The sequence below is a fragment of the Triturus cristatus genome, chromosome 3_2 (genome assembly GCF_964204655.1).
Source record: "Triturus cristatus chromosome 3_2, aTriCri1.1, whole genome shotgun sequence".
Taxonomy (NCBI): Eukaryota; Metazoa; Chordata; class Amphibia; order Caudata; family Salamandridae; genus Triturus; species Triturus cristatus.
In genome coordinates, this window is record NC_140584.1 from 286029329 (window position 1) to 286052827 (window position 23499).

Below are 23499 nucleotides of genomic sequence, written 5' to 3' on the forward strand. Positions count from 1 at the left end.
GGTGCTGCAGGGGCTCCATGCCCTGAGTGACGGCTCTTCTACCTCAGTTCCTTCCTTCCCTCCCTGGCCTGGAGGGGGCTGGTGCCGCACATATAACAGAATTGCCACCACTCCCTCTTTGGGTGAAGGTTGAATGCTCTCTCTGCTTGTGATGCAATTAAAAGCGCACGTGCTAAGGGTGCTGGAATGCGGCTGGGATTCCTGGGGATTTTTTCCCAGAATGCTCCCTGCCTCGCTATCCTGCCGCCTGTGCCCCTCTTCCCAGCTCCAGCTCTCAGCCCCTAACGGTCTCTGCTCGGGTGCGGTTGTCTCCGTCCCAGGACACGGCAGGTGACACGAGCAGCTGCAGGGGAGGGGCGGGCGCAGCTGGGGAGGGCGTGGATCACAGGGATCAAAGCTGGTGGGGAGAAGGCATCGTGACTGTCAGGAAGAGGGGGTAACAGGAACCTCCTGGAAAAGATGGGATCAGCAAGTCCCTGGCGGAGGGACCAGGGACGTCCAGTTGTAGGAGTAACAGGACCTTCAGCAGAGCGCGGTGTCTGCAGGGCCTCTTTGCCCATCTATGGAGTTTCCCCCGCCCACTTATTTAAATGTGTTGTTTTGTTAAGTGCTGTCACCGAGGCGGTTGAAAGGCAGACAGTTTTCCAATTCCTTCAGTGTGTGTGTGGGGGGGAGAGGGGTGGGGAGTGGGGTTGATCCCAGGCCCGTCCGCTAGGGGACGAAGATTGGGTGCGTAGGAGCTGGCTCTACTATCGGTATTAAGCACAGTAACAGTAAGAATAGGCCATTTCCTATTTTCAACAAACAGAGCTACGATATGTCAGACCTTGACTTTTCCTTCCCAAGTCCTGCAGGCTGAATGGTGTCTGCGTTTCAGGTTGCAGGAAGGTGGCTGAGCCGCTGGCTATGTCCAGAAAGTGGTTCTACACCCCTCCCCTTCCTAGCCTATGAACGCACATAAATGCCCGGGTTCTTCAATGCGGACAGGCTATATGGTGGGGGCAGAGTCCGGGGGTCCGGAGAAGTCAAAGCCATGATCATGAGGCCTGCTGGCAGCTTCTGGGTCTTGCTGCAGACCCCCAGGGAGAGCTTCACCAGCCTGGACTCTCGGGCTGAAGATAAGCTCCTCTTGACAACATTTGCACGTGCCTGTCTGGCCTCCATTCCTGTCCTTCGCTACAGTTGTCCTACAGAGCTAAAAGGGGCAGCAGTGTGAGCACAAGGACACGGAAGGGCGTTCAGACTGCTTACTTACACCTGCTGGTCATTGCTCGGCCATATGGTCGAGAGTGCGAAAGAGTGAGGAATTTCCGTCTGCGGGTCATTGGTGACAAAAGTAGCATGATTGTAATCCTGCAGCAGGCAAGTGACATAAGTCGAGGCAAAGTGTGCGACCGTTAAGAGAGGAACAGCAGCACCATGGAGACCACTTCCACAACAATAAAAACACCATCTACAGAAACGACAAACCCCAACCCATGATCTCTAAGGCCTCCTCACGCCTACCGGTGTCACCCACGTCCATCCACTCAGCACATGGAAACAGCTCACCACAAAGAACACCACAGCATCATGAGCTACATCCACTCTGGAGCTCCCACGGACCGCTGCCCCCACCACTTCTTCAACCTCGGGAGCAAGTAAATTAGTGGCAAACTCACCTCCATTCTCAACGCATCCATCACCACAGCCACCTTCCCCAATCAATGGAAACACACTGATGTCAGACCCCTCCTCAAGAAACAATCTGTTGACCCCAGCAGACTCAAGAACTACAGCCGCATCTCTTTGCTCCTCTTCCCCACCAAAGTCCTCAAGAAGGCCACCAACCACCAACTCACCGAACACCCGGAGAGCAACAACCTGCTGGACACCTCCCAATCTGGCTTCCGCACCAACCACAGCCCCAAGACCGCCCTAATTGCTGCCACCGATGACTTCGGGACCCTTCTCGTCTTGGGGGAGAGACAGCAACCCTGATCCTCCTCGAACTCTGAGCAGTGTGAGATACCGTTTCCCACCACACCCTCATCCAGAGACTCCACCACATCGGCATCCAGGGAGACACCCTCAAATGGATCGCATCCTTCCTCACAGGATGAACCCAGAGAATCTGCCTGCCACCCTTCACTTCGGAATCCAAGAGCATCATATGTAGTGTCTCTCACGGCTCATCCCTCAGCCCCATCCTGTTCAACACATATATGAAGACCCTTCCCAACGTCATCAGAACCCACGGTCTCAGCATTATATCCTACACAGACGACACCCAGCTCATCCTCTCACTCTCAGAAGACCCCTCCACCACGAGGACCAAATTCCCCAGCTGCATCACGAGCCTCATCGACTGGATGAAGAATAAATGCCTCAAGCTCAACACGGACAAGACGGAAGTGCTGATTTTTAGGACAACCCCTCCCCATACAACGATACCTGGTGGCCCTCCGAACTCGAACCCTCACCCACTCCGACAGCCACACCCGCAACCATGGCATCATCCTGGACACAAACTCACCATGAAACATCAGATCAACACTGTTGCCTCTGCCTGCTTCCACATACTTTGCATGCTCTGAAAGATCTTCAGATGGCTCCTGCCAACACCAGGAAATCCGTCATTAGGGCACTAGTTACCAGCCGACTGGACTACAGAAACACAGTTTACACAGGACTCGCCACCGAACTCCTAAAGAGACTCCAGATGATACAAATCGCAGCAGCCAGACTCATGCTCGAACAGCACTCTCTCTCACCGAATTCAGAAAGGGACTCAAGACCTGGCTCTTCGACTGATCCCAGAATGAACAGCGCCTGGACTCCGCGGGTGATTAGCTGCACTCTACAAATCTAAATTGATTGACTGAGATGAAACGTTGAAGAAATAACACACTTACATTTCTCACATTTGCTTCCCAGCCACAGCATTGGCAGGAAAAAAGGTACCCAGATTGATAGTAAAAGACAGCCATGGATGGGGAATAGCTCTCGCACTTTCTGTGTTAGCCTACGGTAGGCTTCTGTGCCAAGAAGGAAAATAAGCATTTGCATAAAGAGGATCAACGCGCTTTGATAGCCCCAGGTGGACACTTCACCATCCACGCACAGCAATGGAAGTACTACTCTGGAAAAGAAGGGCATATGAATGATCCAGTTAGTTCCTTTTGTGCAATCAGTTTGTTGAAATATACAGCCTCAATAACTTCCCCACTGTGGTGGTAAAACAGCCGCCTAGTACACCTGTGTGTAGGCTGGGGAATGCTGGGGCTGGTAGAGATGTTTCCCTCCCGCTTGTGAATCTCTCAGTACCCTTGTTCGATAGGTAGAGAAGACAGAGTTATATGAGAGGGCGACTTGCTGTTGCAACCATGAATGTTGGAAAAAAGAGCCATTTATGTGCCATGATTCCCAGTCCTTTCTCTCTCCTCATTTAGAGCACACACAACAGAGCTCGCATTGGTCAAGGGAGTTTCTTGAACCATGCAATGGGACAATGTTCTAGGTACTACTGATTCTTTTCAGCCACGAGGCGAGTTGAGCAAGGGCCCGATAGAGCAGGAGGAGAGGTTGCAGTGAGAGGATTGCCGTAGGTGGAGCTGCTGGGTGGGGAGAGTATAATGGTTGCTGAAATAAACTTTGTGATTAAGGCTAAATTGGCACTGAAGAACTGAACATATTGTTTCAGGCACAGTCGGTTTGAACCTCAAGTGAAGGAAGACCTGCAATTGAGTAGAACTTTGGTTAGGCAGAAAACACTCTTGAGAGAAGCCTCTTCAAAGCGCAAAACGTGGGAGGATATAATGGTTGCTTACAAGATTTGGTGATTGTTTTAGGACTTTGTTCAGGTTAGTACGGTTTGCAAGATATCTTTTAGGGTTTCGTTTGTTTTGATTGGCAGGGTATGCAAGATATTTCTTTCTAGACTACAAACTAATTTTTGTGATTTAGTAAAAGAGTGTACTAGAGGTCGCATGAGTTGTCCTGTAATTTTGTTTTTCTAGGAGCCTGTATCATGGCACGTTTTACTTACTGCCTGCTGGTAGAAGTTTCCAAGCTGTTTAATTATCTTGTCTCACTTGACCACTGCTCTCAAGTTTGCACGACGTCTTCTTATTTCCGTATGAAAAATTGAATTAGGCTACAGAGATTTTCACAGTTGCTTTTATGCAGAAGAAAACCAATTGGATTAATTCGTTTTCAAATAGAACGAGAGAAAGAATTTACAGATTATAAATTCTGCGACCTGATGCATGGATTTCTTCTGCTAGTTCAATAATAATTTATTTCATTTATTAATTTACGGTATTTGTATAGCACGGACCTAGCACAAGGGCAACCAAGTGTTTCACATAAAATTAGAACAGACAATCATTTGTAATTGCAATCTTGAATAAGGCCTATACTATTCACTCGATGATCAAAAAGTTTGAGTATCCTCTAAATCAAGCCGCAGGCAACACATAACCATAATTCCAAGACTTGTGCATGTTTAGTCTCCACTTCCAGCATGGTAATTGAACAAATGTGGTGTTAAACTAACAACAAACTATACTTAAAGTCACTGTCTGACAGTTGTTTATTTTGAAACTGTAAAACATTTTGCATCAAAACCTTGGGAGGTAAGTTTCCTCTGTGGCTTTGTAAGAATTGGTCCCTGTACATTTTTGATATTCATATACATCACCATTTTGTTACCCTTTTATCGTATGCTTGATATGCGTCTATGTCAAGTAGAAAAAACAAATTCTGACCCTCACCTGAATTAGCAAAGCATTTCCCCCTTTTATAGACAATTTGGTTTGCACAGTTGCTATTTACGAGGGTAATCATTTTGCATGGAACATGCTTTATGATAAATGATAAAGATTGTAAGCATTGGTGAAATTTACTCTTGACACCAATTCTGTTTTGTCATCCAGTACTGCTAAGTTACAGAAAGAACAAAGAAAGGAGTGTAAGGGTGGCAAGTTATTAAGGAAGGTTAACTATGAATGCATGCCAGAAAACCTCAGCATGGCTGAGCTGCCGCGTGCACGCAGACCACAGAGCAGCAAGACTTAGTAGTCATCAGAGACCAGAGGCTGTATCCAGTTGGCTTGTTTGCAAGAGAAGTAAATGTACTCTCCTTGGTACCAGATACATTTGTCCCTGCAGTTGTGGCCCACTGGCTGGTTCTTCTTGGCCCATATGGATTAATTAGCTTTGGGTCCACTTGAAGGGCCCATCTTATCATGTTGTTTACCTGAGAGGCCCCTTTCCTTGCTCTCTTATGTTTGATTTGGGCTATCCAGGTTTAGCACTTGTTTTTCTTTTGTGATTTCTTAGGGAGTTCTCCAAAAAATGTAGGCTTTGCTTAGAATTTAAGTTTCATTCACATCACCCTTTGTAGTTTCAACCACCTCTTTCTTTCAGAGCGATTAATGCTTTTTCCGTCTAATTAACAGCGCTAATTTGCAACCCTTCTGTGCTCTTACCTTTGGAGGTACTCAGTGAAAGAATCTGGCACTGATGTTTCATCAGAGCTCTTGACCCAGTCTAAGTTAGTTCAGTTTATTGGGGTATTCGTAATTTTTTCTCTCTTGTTTTTTTGCTTTTCACATCCATCACTAGCGTCCTTTCATTGTAGAAGAGTCTCGGCCCTTTTGTTGAACCCTAAGTAGCTATGTGCGATATTCTTTTTAGTTGAGTACAATTGCAAATAAGATGTTATTAGTCAGGACTTCTCCTTATATGAGCGAATGTCAGCAGGTGCCATGTATCTATTCTCTGTTGCGTAAGAGGTCTCCGTGCGAGGAGCACTGATACCAGCACTATTCCTCCTTAAATATATTCCCTGTCGTGGAACTCTGCCACATAGCCGACTTCTTACATAGTAATGTACCCCCACATCCACAGGATGTACAAATAAGACTGCTGGACCAGGTTAGGCGGCTAGATATCTTGGTTAGCCAACATTACATGCATCTGGCTGGCAACGTCCTAGAGTGCCTTTGTACATAAGGAACATTTTCAGACAGAAAGACGGCCAGTCCAGACATCCTTCAGTATAACCCCGTTCCTTTGTTTTTTAGACTTAATTTAAACATTTTTTTTACCATTAACAGCATAGCCATATCATTTCATATCATTATTATGTGGTGCATACTTTCAAACCCAGTACACTAGCAATAGGCAGATACTTTACTGTTACACGTGACTTTCTACAGTTTACTTAGAATCCCCCTCAAATATTACATGCCATATCTCCTTAGCTAAAGACCTCTAAAACAAGTCGTTTTATCCTCTTCAGCTTCTCACTGTGCTTTGTTGATCAGCTGCCTTCCTGGCTAGGTATCTCCGCAGAGATTCCCAAATATCTTTGGGACGGCAAGTCTCTGCCAATAGCATGCTATAAGTTTCAGAGTTCATATTACATGAAGCCAGTTCTTTCAACCATGCACCAGTTTTCAGGGCTGCTCCTCTGCCCAAGCCATGGCCACTCTACGGTTCCCTAATACCATTGCAATGCCTACAAATGTTATATTACATTTCAAAGCAAGTTTGCAGCATCCCAGGAGTGCTGTCAGTGGCTCTGCCTGCAACAATAGGTCTGTTATCTCATTCAGTGTCTGAAACAGCTGCTTCCAGTACTTGGCAACCAACACACATCCCCATGCTGAATGCATAAAGTCTGCCCTCCCCCCGCACCCACTCCCACAGCTGAGCATCTAGCGCGGTCCACATTTCCCTGCCGCCATATATATCTTTTTTTTAACTGGTCTTTTACTCAGTATCTCACAGATGTTACATTACATGTTGTCATGTCAGGTCACGAAGCAATAAAGAATAAAATCACAGATTACTTTACACATCTGGCAATTAGTACAGGATATCACCGTGGCCTCAATGTTCGCCCAAGTGCTCAGCTCACAAGCGTCGTTGCTGGGCATACATCGTCGTGCATGGCACATAGGACAACTCCCATGGACATTGATCATATGCAATAAAAAAATTAATGAATGAAAATTATAAGAAGAACTTGACAGCAACAGGCAGTTGGGCAATATTACCTAAAAGAATTCTCGAGTAACTGCTACGTACAATGATATGTATGTGTAAAGCCCCCCTATCTCCCAGGGGGCAGAACATCACCTCAACTGAGATGGGGGGGTCGGGTACATGTTCGGGGCATCAATCAAGAGTGGCACAGTCTGCCGGGTGAGATTTGTAGACCAGCTTTTTCAACATGTCAGGCAGGGGGCATGTGAGGAATCCCCCCATGTCTGTTCTCCCAGATCTGCATTCCACGGCATGATTCGTCCCATAATCTACGCAGTCTCTAGCGGACCTACCAGTGCACCTCACACAATCATAGACCATGCACCATCCCATTCAACCAGTCAGGGGATCATCCTCAGAGGTTCCCGCAGAAACATCGGGCCCTCCTGCCATTTTTAGGTCTCGCCTGACCCAGCGCATGCGCTGGTCTGGCATGACATTTAGTAGGTGGGTTTTGAAAGTACTACCCACATTTTTGTGCTGGCTACAAGCTTGAGTGCATGATGGCGTGCACACGCTCAGCTGCTCCCCGCATTCCCCCCTCTCTTCTCGCCAGCCATCTGCCTTTCCTGTGCCAACCTTCAGCACCATCTCCGCCCCTCCCCCCGCTGATGCGCGCGCATCCCTAGCGTGCTTTAGCGCGTCATCGCGATCACTTTCGCTTTCAGAGTGATCGCGATGAGTTTCGCTTTTACAGCCGCGCGGCGTTACTTTTACTGCCGCGCGGCCAATGCTTGTTATTTCTGTATTTGTCATTCGTGGTGTGTCATTTCTGTGCTCAGTTATCAAATGTCATTTAAGAGCCACACGTATTTGTTGCGTTCTTATGCTTATTGTCCTCGATCCTGGCTGCAGGTCCTTTAGTGTCATGAGTGTGATGATAAACTAGTCCTGTATTATTATACATCGGCTTGCATGCTGGAATCTTCTGTCCTGTAGGCAAAACAAACAACTATTCAAGTCATAGAATACAAAGAGCTGCTTGCTAAAAATCCATCGGGGTAGAGGTGTCACACGGGATATGGTGCAGATTAGCAGTGCGTTCATTGTGCCGGCGAATTCCAGTGGGGTGACAGTGAACGCCAATGAGTTAAATCTCACAGTGGCTGTTGGCTGCGTTTTGTTTTCATTGCAAATGTAGACCAGGGTCTATTTCTGTCTGTATACATTTAAGTGGTGCATAAAGCAACACATTATAGCTGTCAAGTGGCCTCACGTTACCCGTGACACCGTCATTCTGTTTTGGCATTCTCCCCGCCCCAAGCAAGGTGAATTCTGGGTCTTGCAGTACACATTTTGCAGCGTGTTGCCCTAGTTTCACATTAGTGCACCATACATCTCCTTGAAGGCGGCAGTTCTATTCTGGGACCGATTAGTACTACCTTACAGAAGAGCTGGCACACTTCGATTTAAATATAGGAACACATTACTCCTGGCCATAGAAATCCAAGTGTCTTACGTTTTGGTGGTGAGCCCAGAAAACTCATCCCTCGTGCATCACACACACAAGCAGGCTTGTTGCCATACTTTGAAAGTGTGTTTTCACATCTCTGATGAAATGGCTCACATATAAAGGGAACAAGCATATGCATAGCCAATAGGTCTCGCCTTTGGGACCTTATAAGTGTTTAGCCATTCAACAGTTGATGTTGTTGCACCAAGGATATTGTGCTGCATAACTAAATACTTATACGGTCCCAAAAGCGAGACCTATTGGCTATGCCAATGCTAGTTAAATATATTTGCCGGTCAGGTGTACAGTAGAATCTGTGCATGAATTGTAATGGGCTAACCTGCCTGGCCCTGCTTCACACCCTGGCGTGGTACCTGCCTACTATTATGAAACCAGTGCGCAGCAAACGGCACCTGATCTACCAAATAACACATTTCAGATTTTAGCGCTACTAATCCACAGTTTTTACGCAGAGTTTGCATTATTTTCCAACTCATATGCAGATGTTTGCCTGCCCATGTCAGTTTGAACATTAAGGACTGAAGTTGGTTGAAGACTCCAAGCGTTAGAGGCATCGCGATAAATATAACTATTGCAGCGGAATCACCTTTTTGATTAGTGCAATTCTTCGGACCACTGCTATACACAATTTAATCCCTTTATCGATGTTGGATGCTATTCTCTACATCGTTTTGCCACCACTTTCTTTTATAATCACATCCAAATCTCTGTGAATCTGTATCCCCAGTGCATCCTGCCATTTCAACGGATAGTTCAATGTTGGGGCTGTTATACCAACGGAGAGCGGAATAATTTGCGATTTGGATCTGTGTATAGGTAGCCTTGACCATTTGCCAAGTCATAGAATCTCCTCAGTTATCGACGTCTGGTTGATATCCAGGTTTGTGAGTATAAACAAAATGCCATTTGCACATTGTGAGACTAGTAATTTACGAGTTCCAACCTAAATTCCTCTGTTGTGGACTTCCCTTAATAGGCTGGCAGGTGGCTCTATTGCAAAACACAAATTTTATGGCCGCGAGGGGGGTGTTATCCCTGTCTAGAGCAAGCACCATTTGATATTAATAAGGCCTGAGATCTTCTCATTGACTCTAATTTATGCAAATGGTCTAGTGCAAAGTAGTTCAACCACCCCCTTGCCCAGTCCCAGCCTGCCAAGAACAGTCAACAAATAAGGCCACTTTGTGGAAAAAAAATTCCTTAGTGTCATCCAGGAAGACAGCCACTGCTTTTAGGCAAGGGTCTATTAGCCGATGCAACCATGGTACTAGTCTAAATGCCAGCATTTTCACTAGAATCTTAGGGCCTGAGTCACAAAGGGCCTCTGCACTCATTGGGGCAGCCCAGCAGTTGTGGGAGAGTCTGCGCACTCGGGCGGAACCTCCAAAATGAGAATTCTCCTTGTGGATACAGGTAATAAAGCACCAGCGCTATCTGCAGGGGGTGTTCCCTCATTTGCTTGGGGGCATGCCCCATTCAAATGAGGGAATCCTTTTGCCTCTGCGCCCACGCCCACGCCCTATTGCAGGTGCTGGAGCAGGGGCAAAGAAGCTCTCAGGGGGTGCACTAACAGTGCGCCACCTCGAAGGTGGTGCACTGTGAGTGCGCCCCCTGAGAGCAGCCTTCTAGAGCCAGACATCCCCCGGCAGGCGGGTGCTGTCACTGACTGCACGCGCCTGCAAGGGGATCTCTAATCCCCTTTAAAAGTGCAGCCGTTGCTGCCTGCACAGTGAAAACATAGAGCGGCTTCAGAGCAGCCGCTCTGTTTTCCACGTGAATGCAGTAGCGTAGCAAGGTCAGATGGTACCCGGTGCAGAACATTTCTTGTCGCCGCTGGCTTGACAAAATGGCAAAAATATGTGTTTAAAACACATATTTTTGCCATTTTGTCACCCCCCTCAGTGATGACACCCGGGGTGGCCCGTAATACTTTATGTGAACTGACAACAAGAGCAGCAACAAAATGACATTTTGTACTAGTCATTCAATGAAAATATACTCAAGAGATGCCCGTGCGACGGAAATGCAACATAGTCGACGACTCATTTTATGTTATTTTGCAAATTTTACTGTGATATTAGATCTTCTATTCCACTACCCCTTTTTCTGTCACAAGTCGTTATTTACCATCAGGAAGCGCTTGCATTTTATAAATCACTGAGAAATGTGCATATGTGTTGTACAATCCTCGTTTATATTAAAATGACTCTCCGTAGGTGAAAATCACTCTCTCATTTAGACGGTTTACGCAATGAAGGAAACTGAAAAGGCTGTAGGGATATGTCAATTCCCTGGAAATGGCATGGCCGACTTGTATTTTACTATTGCTCATTTTAAATACCGCTAAAATGTTTGTGTCGGTTTGTAATAGAGAAATTTGTTTTTTTAATGTACGTAAATAACCTTTGAAATTATTTAAAAACTGGAATAAGTAATTTGCAGTGTTTGCTGACTAGCCCCTGAATACTGATTTCAATATTCTGCATTTTTTATATATTCTGTATGGTTTGTTTTATATTTGTGCAGCCTGTAATTTTATTGATTCTATTAATAATTATATGCAAAGCCAAATCACATTGTTAAAACGATAGCTCCATCCCTGAAGTGATACAAATAGCCATGTTCATTCTGCAAGTTGGTGTTAGTTGATGGATAGATATTCTATGCTGACAAAACAAGCACTCAATCATTACCTGGACCCTCCATTATTTATTGAGGCTTTGAAATGGAGAGTTCCTGTTGAGTTACAAAGATGCAAAATACTGAATCATGTCAAGCACAGACTCACAATACATGACAGAAAATATGGCTAGGGCACAAAATCACTATTTTGGGATCTGTCAGCACGAATAGACAGCCCTACAAAACACGTTATTGGGAAGAGAAAGCAAATGCGCTGACTTTAACCCTATGCCTACACTCCTGGGTGCATTCAGTAACACCATCACTATGCCAGCTGTGTGTTAAGCGTATCAACTTGCAGGGGGTGAGGGAGATCTCTTAGGGGCATATCAGCAAGGGCCTGCGGTAATTATCGCTCAGCGCTCTTAGCGCGAGGATAATTGTCGCAGGTTAACGCTGGATTCTATCGCGGAGATAGCGTGCTATCAGCAACACTTATCTCCCAAGCGATAGAAATTCATGCGTTAGCCACAAAACAGTGCGATTATCGCCAGGCGGGCAACTAGAGCCAAATTTCGGGGGGGGGCTGAAAAAGATTTCGGGGGGGGCTAAGTCTTCCGGCCATAGGCAGAGTGGCTGTAAGAAGGGGCGAAAACACAACAAAAGCCTCATTAACGAGTAAATGGTCTTTTAAAGACCCGTGAAGTACTCTGGTGCGGCTGCACTTAGACGGACGCCAGCCCGCGAGGCTGTCTCAGCCGGGCTGACACACACGACGGGGGGGGGCTGAAGCCCGGTGAGCCCAATGGGTGTTGTGCGCCTGATTATCGCTGGAAATCTAGCGATATTCGCACTGCGACTGGCGATACCTTGCTGATAGGGCAGGGTGGATTTAGCCATGTAATCCACCTCTCATTGGATTACATGGCTAAATCAGAATAAAAGCAGGCGTAAGGAAAGTAGCGATAACCGCGGTTAGCGCTACTTTTCTTATCGCTCTGCATGTTAGCGTACACCTTGATAATTGGAGTAATGTCGGTTAGCGAAATTTCTCCAGTTATTTTGGGGAGGAACGCCCACTTTGCATCTCATTAGAGATGCAAAGCTGGGCGTTCAGGAAAAAGGCGCCAAGGCATGGATTCACGCGTTAGCGTGTCCATGCTGATAGGGCGATAAAATTATCGCTGTTTTTCGTCCGAAAACGGACGCTAAAGCAACGATCATTTTATCGCAGCGCCTTGCTAATATGCTCCTTATTTTCTTTTTTTGTTTTACTCTTTTTATTGACGACAAGCTTACACAGTGCAAACACTTTACAAACATAAGCGTTCAAGGATGCATAGTTGTTGTTAACTTTTCACACAGATCACAGATCGTACCCGTTCCATGACAATTGTATATTCAGCCAACTTACACTTAGTCTACCCCGGATCTTGTCCCTGTCTCAGCTGCGGGGGCATGTTTTATATTGGTGGATGATGTATGCCACTTTTATGTATATGATCTTTGTCTCTTTTATGTATTTGAAAAGAAATCTGAATAAAGCTTTGGACTGATTGATTTACTCAAGTCTGGTGCAAAATTGCAATGCACTACTATAGTAAAACTGCGCACTCTGGTGCAATTTGGTGATCTGGCCGAACGCTTAAGAGGCACTAGGCACACACACCAGCGCTCTGTATAATATGAAGTGGTCCAAATATCCACCATAGGAAGTTTAAGGCAAAGATTTGCATTGGAAACTTGAGCCGGCTGCGGGGTTTATGTATACTTGGTGAACGCGGGCTGACCCCCCCACCCTCTACCCCGTAAGGACCCGGTCAGGCGCCAGGCAGGCACGAGGACGCATTCTTCAGGAAGCGCCTACCGGCCGGGATCTGGGCGCCAGATGTGGGCTCAGACTGGATGGAGTCAGCGCGCTACCGGGATATGGGGTCCAGCTGGGCCCGCCTGCCAGGTGGGAGTCCTCCACACCCTCGCTGCCCTCCCCCTCGCCACAGAGCTTAAGCCGCAGAAGAGAGGGGGGCAGTCATTCTTTTATTTTATAAAGATGATGTGAGGATGCAACACAGATGCATACACACAAGGCAAGAAAGGAAACAGCACAATACGAACTTCCCACATACAAATGTACAGTTAAATTGATATCGCGGGGAAACTGTTATAGGGTTGAGAAAAGTCAGCACAACACTGCCTCATAACACGGCGACTTGGATTTTATTAAAAACACGGCCTGCCACAAATTCTTCTATTTTTGGCGCAGTTGCCATTGTGACATAGATTTCCTGACATGTGTCTGAAAGATCCGTAGGGTTCAGTCTGTCACTCCCAGCAGCTTGATATGAGTTCACTCTGACAGACTGTTCCCAGATTCATGCCAGTCGTGCCCTTTAAGATTAAAACATGATTGTTTATAATTAAAGTTTAATCTTGGCATTGGCCAATCCATTTTGGCACAGCCACGTCTCTCATTATTCCGAGTGTAACTTTATAGTGCTTAGAAGCTGTGAATCGAAGACATATTGGCACTATATAAGCAATGGATACAAATAAATATATGAATAACACACCTTATCGTTAGTTTGATGTGTATCTAATTAACACTTGTTCCTAATAGAGCTAGCTAAAACATCAGCAAATAGATAACCGTCCATCTTACCCGGCATCCTCCTGGCGACCGGTCCCCTGACCGGCCTCAACGCTGCTGGTCCCTGCAGCACACCGAAGGCTTCCTATGCCATCATGGCAATGGCAAAATGCGAACTGCAGTGGAATTGTTTCAGAAAATGTCACTGTATCTTACGGATGAAGTCAACATACATAAACAAGCAAAACTGACAATTTGGAAAATGCTCTGTGAACGTGATGGGATTTGAAACTGGAGACCACAAATTAAGCTGGTATCCTTGACTTGATTTATGGGAGTAGCACAAGTAGAGCAGCTGGAAGCAGTACGGGTGATTGGTGGCCTCCACTGAAGCACCGGTAAGTACTGACAAAAGGAGAGCAGCCATTGGATGCGGAAAAGACCAAGGACCTGATTCACAAAGGGCCTCCAATCAGATCCAAGGTGGTATGCAGGGGCCTAGCCTATTGCTTCCTTTTTTAAAAATAAAACTAAGTGGGTGGTTTAGAGTTTGTCAAAGTACCCTGTCTGCGAAACTGATGATCCACCGTGCTATGTAGGGTCAGGAGGACCATTAGCTTTCCTTGAAGCTCCATTGAGGGAAAGCTACCTCAATAAAGCTACCTCTGATGGTTAGACGGAGTACGGGTCATCGTCAAAGTATTAAGAACCACTGGTCTAGGACCTGCCATGTGGAACCACTGCTGAATCTTTACATCACATCGCTCCTGGTCATTACATCACCTACCGCTCCCAGGGGCAGATTTACTATGATTTTACGTCAGGGTTGAGTCGCTTTTGTAGTGCAGAGCTTATGCAAAATCATCCTTGGCATTTACTAAAACACACAAACCTCTTTGTGTGGTTTAGTAAATACAAAGTAACGCAACACAGCACATATCGCTGCCTTGTGTTATTTTGCATTGAGTAGGCGTTATATGGGTGTATCATAGGCATTCCCAAGCATTCACCCTTGTTTTTTGATGAAAACCCAGATTTACAAAGACTTGTAAACCTGGGTTTGCACCAAAATGGTGAACTTACCCAGCAGAGGCGTAACAAGGATAAATATTTTTATTTTTCCTTGTTACTTTCTCTTTCCATGTGAGGAAGAGGGATATGCCTCTAAAGATGGTTTTTGTTCAGGAAGCTACCCTTTCCTGCACAAAAACAATCCTTCCCATAACGCAGGCACCCTTGCATCAAGGTGAGAGGGTGTCTGCCTTGGCGCTAGGCAGCCCCGGATAGGCCAGCGTACCCATACCTTGTACGCACAGCACACAGTCAAAGCTGGTACTCAGTGAGGCTGGCTGCATGGCGGTTTGGGCACAGGGCCTGAACACAGGTCTGGCAGTCATCCCATGCATGGGGATTTTATCAGGAGATCCAGAGCAATCAAGGGTGACTGTACTCCTGTTGAAACAGCGGGAGCATTTTACCAGTGGTATCCTTACACTTTATCCTACTATTGCACTCAAAACTGAGCACCAAGTACTCCCTCATAGCACTTGACTCTCACGGTAGCAAAGTGGAGCAGTTCAAGGATTACTCCGTGTGGTGGTGAGGGGCAGCAATTCAGAACTCAATGGAATATGCGACAACAATTCATGCATCTTTTCCCCCGTTTTTTTAATGCAGGTTTATGTAGAGCAAACTTAGCCCAGGGGCATTAGAGAGCCTTACGTGAGCACCAGTTTACATTACACAAAGTCAGGGATTTGGCCTAGGCACAGCGAGATTAAGGGATTTGGCCAGAATCACACGCTGTTGAGCCAACCAGGACCCACACCTGGTTCCCTAGTCGGCCACATTGAGCAGCCAGTGTTTTTACTTAAAAGAATAAATACTTTAATCATAACATATAGGTCAGACCAGTACATAAATGGTAGATGGCACCAGTCATGTGTGCAGCTATAGCTGGGCGGGTGTAATCATTGCATTCTGGAACCAGCCTGTGCTGATCTAGACTGCGCTAGCAGGTAGGGGTATCCGATATCTGCATTGTAGTCTGTGATCCTGCGGGCCCTGCATACACTTGCCGCAGCTGTACAGTTACATCAGCAGCGATGACGCCGGCGCCCAGGACTTCACGCACTGGTTCTTGCTGCCTCAGATGCCCACAAACGGACAGAACACCATGGGAGAGAGAGAGATCCATCCACCAATCCCATTGTCACTCATGCTCTGCTCGGACGCAGTCTTCTATCTCTCTTTTCAATGCAGGTCGCTCAAGGGTGCCAGACTTGCCAGGATGGGCACCAGGCGCAGGCCTCTGATTCTGCCAGACCGTGAATCGTTAATGCGGTACACCAGATTGCTGTGCTCGGCTCTTGTATGAAACGAGGCTGAATCTCTACATGCCAGATGGTCTGTCTTCTCCCTCAAGTTGCAGTAGCACAGCAAATGATTTACTCAATGCTGAGGTATGTTCCTCACATCTCCAAGGAAAACTTCCATGGCTTCCTGCATCAATTTTCATCAGGTTTTTAAACCACGTAAAAACCACGTAAAGGGTGAGCCCTACAGTTAGCCACAAGGGTTAAGTTATACAGTTAGCCACAAGGGTTAATTTATATCCAGAAACAGGTGGTTCCAGACACCTGGCCACTCAGATCCAAAGGTAGCTCCAATCCTTCACAAGTGAATTTCCTTTGGATTTGAGTTAGCGCTATGAAAACAAGCTTCTATGGTCAACAGCCTCTACGGTCTTGCAGACTGGAGCCAAAGAAACTCTGTCCATGGTTTGTTGCTGGGTCCTTGCTTCCTGGGAAGAACAGGGCATGGGATGTTACGCATAGGTGGGGAGCCCAGCTCTTACTACAGGCGTGCAGCCTTGATGATGCCTTTTGCCACAGTCTTGTTTCTCTCAGACAACACACTGACCTGCTGAAAAGGGTCTGGTGCAGGGAAGGTCAACATAAAAGAGTCCTTCCTGTCCCACACACAAACACTTGGAAGTACAATGTGTTCTCCGGGGAGGGAGGAAAGGAGAGGGCTGTAAGACCTGACTATCACCAAATCCCACGAAGCACCCTACATCCTTACGAATAGCATGCATCCAGAGGTGACCCATGGCTAGGAGTACCCCACATTTCATGTACCCAAGTACTGCACTCACAAAACAAGCATAATCAGGGGCTTAAGCCATGACATGTACTCATGTTTTCACATGGTCAGCCTACAGGCAGTCTCTCCATTGGGATGTAGGTAGAAAGGCCTGTAAACCACAACTATTAAACGGGAGGAAGTAATATTTATTCGTGTCATGGCCTGGTCATGGGAACAGTAGTCACCCATGTTAAGGAAAGTGCACACCTATCACTCAACACATCCTCGTACTCTGTGGGGGAGCAACATTCAAACCCTGCAGACCACCAGGGCACTTGTGACATCCGTCTCCTGTACGGTAAAACATAACTGGACATTCAGAATGGGAAAATCAGGAACTGGGTGACAAATGTCTTCTGTACTGAGGTCCTTTAATCCTACACAATCCTAAAAAATGAACTGACGCACGACAATGACTACAAAAGCAAGCAACAGGGCAGGATCTCAAAGGGGAATCATTAAAATAACCCTGTGCTAAAAATGTTTCACTGACTCTCAAAGAAAGTTTGGATCAAACTCAAAGTCCTGTGTACAAAGTATTCCGAAGACTTGTTCCAAGATGCCTGCAGAAGAGGGACGCCCATGAAGTTCCAACCAGGAACATTAATTCAGCCACGGCTCTAATCGTCCCCCAGTCAGGGTTCAAACCAAGAACATGGGCCCAAAACCCTGGTATCACAGTACCCAAAGCTATGAATGCTATACCAAAAGCATAGTGTATGCAGCCAAACTAACTACACTTATAGAACTACACTACATGGGACTGTTTAGAAAATATTTCAGTGAGGCCCAAGAACCCTAGACAGAGAAATATGTATCACTGGTGGGCTACACCACTGCTGGATACAGCCAAAACAGGCTATGACCACCTTCTAGCCAAGAGCAAAAACCAAAGGAAATGATGGACGGAGTGTTGAACATTGCAAGCACTCACCCCCAGTCAACTGATCTGGGTTTAATCCATCACCGTTCTTTAGCCCACTCTGCCACCCCAGTTCAGACATGGCCATATGCAAATCAGTCTGACCCTGTGCCTCATGGGAACAGTCCAGCCCAAACTGCCAAGCCATGTCTTCCCTGGACCGGAAACAAGCTTCCTAGGACCGGTTTCTGGCATTTCAGCCGTCTTCAGCCAGGCTTGCTTGAATTCAGTGGCAAAGTGAGCAAGGGACTCACGTCTGAGCATACCCTGCCAACTTATGGCGAACAAAGCAAAAATCAAAGGAAATGATGGACGGAGTGTTGAACATTGCAAGCACTCACCCCCAGTCAACTGATCTAGGTTTAATCCATCACCGTTCTTTAGCCCACTCTGCCACCCCAGTTCAGACATGGCCATATGCAAATCAGTCTGACCCTGTGCCTCATGGGAACAGTCCAGCCCGAACTGCCAAGCCATGTCTTCCCTGGACCGGAAACAAGCTTCCTAGGACCGGTTTCTGGCATTTCAGCCGTCTTCAGCCAGGCTTGCTTGAATTCAGTGGCAAAGTGAGCAAGGGACTCACGTCTGAGCATACCCTGCCAACTTATGGCGAACAAAGCAAAAACCCTAAAGGAAATGATGGACGGAGTGTTGAACATTGCAAGCACTCCCCCCAGTCAACTGATCTGGGTTTAATCCATCACTGTTCTTTAGCCCACTCTGCCACCCCAGTTCAGACATGGCCATATGCAAATCAGTAATCCTACACAATCCTAAAAAATGAACTGACGCACGACAATGACTACAAAAGCAAGCAACAGGGCAGGATCTCAAAGGGGAATCATTAAAATAACCCTGTGCTAAAAATGTTTCACTGACTCTCAAAGAAAGTTTGGATCAAACTCAAAGTCCTGTGTACAAAGTATTCCGAAGACTTGTTCCAAGATGCCTGCAGAAGAGGGACGCCCATGAAGTTCCAACCAGGAACATTAATTCAGCCACGGCTCTAATCGTCTCCCAGTCAGGGTTCAAACCAAGAACATGGGCCCAAAACCCTGGTATCACAGTACCCAAAGCTATGAATGCTATACCAAAAGCATAGTGTATGCAGCCAAACTAACTACACTTATAGAACTACACAACATGGGACTGTTTAGAAAATATTTCAGTGAGGCCCAAGAACCCTAGACAGAGCAATATGTATCACTGGTGGGCTACACCACTGCTGGATACAGCCAAAACAGGCTATGACCACCTTCTAGCCAAGAGCAAAAACCAAAGGAAATGATGGACGGAGTGTTGAACATTGCAAGCACTCACCCCCAGTCAACTGATCTGGGTTTAATCCATCACCGTTCTTTAGCCCACTCTGCCACCCCAGTTCAGACATGGCCATATGCAAATCAGTCTGACCCTGTGCCTCATGGGAACAGTCCAGCTCGAACTGCCAAGCCATGTCTTCCCTGGACCGGAAACAAGCTTCCTAGGACCGGTTTCTGGCATTTCAGCCGTCTTCAGCCAGGCTTTCTTGAATTCAGTGGCAAAGTGAGCAAGGGACTCACGTCTGAGCATACCCTGCCAACTTATGGCGAACAAAGCAAAAATCAAAGGAAATGATGGACGGAGTGTTGAACATTGCAAGCACTCACCCCCAGTCAACTGATCTGGGTTTAATCCATCACCGTTCTTTAGCCCACTCTGCCACCCCAGTTCAGACATGGCCATATGCAAATCAGTCTGACCCTGTGCCTCATGGGAACAGTCCAGCCCGAACTGCCAAGCCATGTCTTCCCTGGACCGGAAACAAGCTTCCTAGGACCGGTTTCTGGCATTTCAGCCGTCTTCAGCCAGGCTTGCTTGAATTCAGTGGCAAAGTGAGCAAGGGACTCACGTCTGAGCATACCCTGCCAACTTATGGCGAACAAAGCAAAAACCAAAGGAAATGATGGACGGAGTGTTGAACATTGCAAGCACTCACCCCCAGTCAACTGATCTGGGTTTAATCCATCACCGTTCTTTAGCCCACTCTGCCACCCCAGTTCAGACATCAGTAATCCTACACAATCCTAAAAAATGAACTGACGCACGACAATGACTACAAAAGCAAGCAACAGGGCAGGATCTCAAAGGGGAATCATTAAAATAACCCTGTGCTAAAAATGTTTCACTGACTCTCAAAGAAAGTTTGGATCAAACTCAAAGTCCTGTGTACAAAGTATTCCGAAGACTTGTTCCAAGATGCCTGCAGAAGAGGGACGCCCATGAAGTTCCAACCAGGAACAATAATTCAGCCACGGCTCTAATCGTCCCCCAGTCAGAGTTCAAACCAAGAACATGGGCCCAAAACCCTGGTATCACAGTACCCAAAGCTATGAATGCTATACCAAAAGCATAGTGTATGCAGCCAAACTAACTACACTTATAGAACTACACAACATGGGACTGTTTAGAAAATATTTCAGTGAGGCCCAAGAACCCTAGACAGAGCAATATGTATCACTGGTGGGCTACACCACTGCTGGATACAGCCAAAACAGGCTATGACCACCTTCTAGCCAAGAGCAAAAACCAAAGGAAATGATGGACGGAGTGTTGAACATTGCAAGCACTCACCCCCAGTCAACTGATCTGGGTTTAATCCATCACCGTTCTTTAGCCCACTCTGCCACCCCAGTTCAGACATGGCCATATGCAAATCAGTCTGACCCTGTGCCTCATGGGAACAGTCCAGCCCGAACTGCCAAGCCATGTCTTCCCTGGACCGGAAACAAGCTTCCTAGGGCCGTTTTCTGGCATTTCAGCCGTCTTCAGCCAGGCTTTCTTGAATTCAGTGGCAAAGTGAGCAAGGGACTCACGTCTGAGCATACCCTGCCAACTTATGGCGAACAAAGCAAAAATCAAAGGAAATGATGGACGGAGTGTTGAACATTGCAAGCACTTACCCCCAGTCAACTGATCTGGGTTTAATCCATCACCGTTCTTTAGCCCACTCTGCCACCCCAGTTCAGACATGGCCATATGCAAATCAGTCTGACCCTGTGCCTCATGGGAACAGTCCAGCCCGAACTGCCAAGCCATGTCTTCCCTGGACCGGAAACAAGCTTCCTAGGACCGGTTTCTGGCATTTCAGCCGTCTTCAGCCAGGCTTTCTTGAATTCAGTGGCAAAGTGAGCAAGGGACTCACGTCTGAGCATACCCTGCCAACTTATGGCGAACAAAGCAAAAATCAAAGGAAATGATGGACGGAGTGTTGAACATTGCAAGCACTCACCCCAGGTCAACTGATCTGGGTTTAATCCATCACCGTTCTTTAGCCCACTCTGCCACCCCAGTTCAGATATGGCCATATGCAAATCAGTAATCCTACACAATCCTAAAAAATGAACTGACGCACGACTATGACTACAAAAGCAAGCAACAGGGCAGGATCTCAAAGGGGAATCATTAAAATAACCCTGTGCTAAAAATGTTTCACTGACTCTCAAAGAAAGTTTGGATCAAACTCAAAGTCCTGTGTACAAAGTATTCCGAAGACTTGTTCCAAGATGCCTGCAGAAGAGGGACGCCCATGAAGTTCCAACCAGGAACATTAATTCAGCCACGGCTCTAATCGTCCCCCAGTCAGGGTTCAAACCAAGAACATGGGCCCAAAACCCTGGTATCACAGTACCCAAAGCTATGAATGCTATACCAAAAGCATAGTGTATGCAGCCAAACTAACTACACTTATAGAACTACACAACATGGGACTGTTTAGAAAATATTTCAGTGAGGCCCAAGAACCCTAGACAGAGCAATATGTATCACTGGTGGGCTACACCACTGCTGGATACAGCCAAAACAGGCTATGACCACCTTCTAGCCAAGAGCAAAAACCAAAGGAAATGATGGACGGAGTGTTGAACATTGCAAGCACTCACCCCCAGTCAACTGATCTGGGTTTAATCCATCACCGTTCTTTAGCCCACTCTGCCACCCCAGTTCAGACATGGCCATATGCAAATCAGTCTGACCCTGTGCCTCATGGGAACAGTCCAGCCCGAACTGCCAAGCCATGTCTTCCCTGGACCGGAAACAAGCTTCCTAGGACCGGTTTCTGGCATTTCAGCCGTCTTCAGCCAGGCTTGCTTGAATTCAGTGGCAAAGTGAGCAAGGGACTCACGTCTGAGCATACCCTGCCAACTTATGGCGAACAAAGCAAAAACCAAAGGAAATGATGGACGGAGTGTTGAACATTGCAAGCACTCACCCCCAGTCAACTGATCTGGGTTTAATCCATCACCGTTCTTTAGCCCACTCTGCCACCCCAGTTCAGACATGGCCATATGCAAATCAGTAATCCTACACAATCCTAAAAAATGAACTGACGCACGACAATGACTACAAAAGCAAGCAACAGGGCAGGATCTCAAAGGGGAATCATTAAAATAACCCTGTGCTAAAAATGTTTCACTGACTCTCAAAGAAAGTTTGGATCAAACTCAACGTCCTGTGTACAAAGTATTCCGAAGACTTGTTCCAAGATGCCTGCAGAAGAGGGACGCCCATGAAGTTCCAACCAGGAACATTAATTCAGCCACGGCTCTAATCGTCTCCCAGTCAGGGTTCAAACCAAGAACATGGGCCCAAAACCCTGGTATCACAGTACCCAAAGCTATGAATGCTATACCAAAAGCATAGTGTATGCAGCCAAACTAACTACAGTTATAGAACTACACAACATGGGACTGTTTAGAAAATATTTCAGTGAGGCCCAAGAACCCTAGACAGAGCAATATGTATCACTGGTGGGCTACACCACTGCTGGATACAGCCAAAACAGGCTATGACCACCTTCTAGCCAAGAGCAAAAACCAAAGGAAATGATGGACGGAGTGTTGAACATTGCAAGCACTCACCCCCAGTCAACTGATCTGGGTTTAATCCATCACCGTTCTTTAGCCCACTCTGCCACCCCAGTTCAGACATGGCCATATGCAAATCAGTCTGACCCTGTGCCTCATGGGAACAGTCCAGCTCGAACTGCCAAGCCATGTCTTCCCTGGACCGGAAACAAGCTTCCTAGGACCGGTTTCTGGCATTTCAGCCGTCTTCAGCCAGGCTTTCTTGAATTCAGTGGCAAAGTGAGCAAGGGACTCACGTCTGAGCATACCCTGCCAACTTATGGCGAACAAAGCAAAAATCAAAGGAAATGATGGACGGAGTGTTGAACATTGCAAGCACTCACCCCCAGTCAACTGATCTGGGTTTAATCCATCACCGTTCTTTAGCCCACTCTGCCACCCCAGTTCAGACATGGCCATATGCAAATCAGTCTGACCCTGTGCCTCATGGGAACAGTCCAGCCCGAACTGCCAAGCCATGTCTTCCCTGGACCGGAAACAAGCTTCCTAGGACCGGTTTCTGGCATTTCAGCCGTCTTCAGCCAGGCTTGCTTGAATTCAGTGGCAAAGTGAGCAAGGGACTCACGTCTGAGCATACCCTGCCAACTTATGGCGAACAAAGCAAAAACCAAAGGAAATGATGGACGGAGTGTTGAACATTGCAAGCACTCACCCCCAGTCAACTGATCTGGGTTTAATCCATCACCGTTCTTTAGCCCACTCTGCCACCCCAGTTCAGACATCAGTAATCCTACACAATCCTAAAAAATGAACTGACGCACGACAATGACTACAAAAGCAAGCAACAGGGCAGGATCTCAAAGGGGAA